Below are 860 nucleotides of genomic sequence, written 5' to 3'. Positions count from 1 at the left end.
ACCTTTGACTTACCTTCACATAGATGGAACTGGTAAAAGGAGCCAGGGGCTCCTCCCAAGCCCATATTACGCCTGAGGAACAGATCCTCAAATGACCTTAAGAGTAAAAATAAATTTTTTTATCTGGGCCAACTGTAGGGTCTTAAACACCCAAAAAGAAAGTATAACCAAAGATTAATGGGGTCGATATAATTTTTAAGAGTCCATATATATAGCTAAAAGGCTACATAAGAATAAACAATGCCAGACAGGCGATACCTTCCTTTAAGTTATTAACCAAGGTGGCGCAAGAGACTCCCAGACAGTAACCCAGCATAGAACTGGGAAAATGAACAGCAGACCCAAATCTTATCTAAAAGAACATAGACAACTGATTGCTAGATGAGGAACACCTGGTCTTCCTAAAATAAGGCTCTCTAGACAGGCTGACTAGATTCAACAGATGAACAAGCACTGGAGAATGGCTGGGGGTGTTGGCAACACCGTGGACAGTAACAGGGATGACAGAGTATATGGGCTCCAGTATGTGGGAGGGGGGAAGCTATGTGAGGATGCCATTTGGGAAGTGGGTATATAGATGAATAAGATTGTGTGGGATGTTCTGTATGATATACGCACAGAAAAATCAACAAACTTTTAAAAAGGCTTATATTTGAGGAGGAATAATAAAAATTTACTTCATGTTTAATAGTAGAAGTGATGAACATTACCAGTGAAATCTACCTAATGACTTTATATGCATACTCAGTTACTAAGGATTCAAGTGTAATCAACTGTGACCAGTAATCATCAGATACATAGATATTAAAGACACATGTGCAAACATCTAAGTGTTAGAAGCATTAAAAATGTAGGAAGCA

The sequence above is a fragment of the Nannospalax galili genome, unplaced genomic scaffold, assembly GCF_000622305.1.
Source record: "Nannospalax galili isolate Female #2095 unplaced genomic scaffold, S.galili_v1.0 scaffold1804, whole genome shotgun sequence".
Taxonomy (NCBI): Eukaryota; Metazoa; Chordata; class Mammalia; order Rodentia; family Spalacidae; genus Nannospalax; species Nannospalax galili.
The sequence above is the reverse complement of the archived record's forward strand: the minus strand, read 5'-3'. Positions refer to the sequence as shown.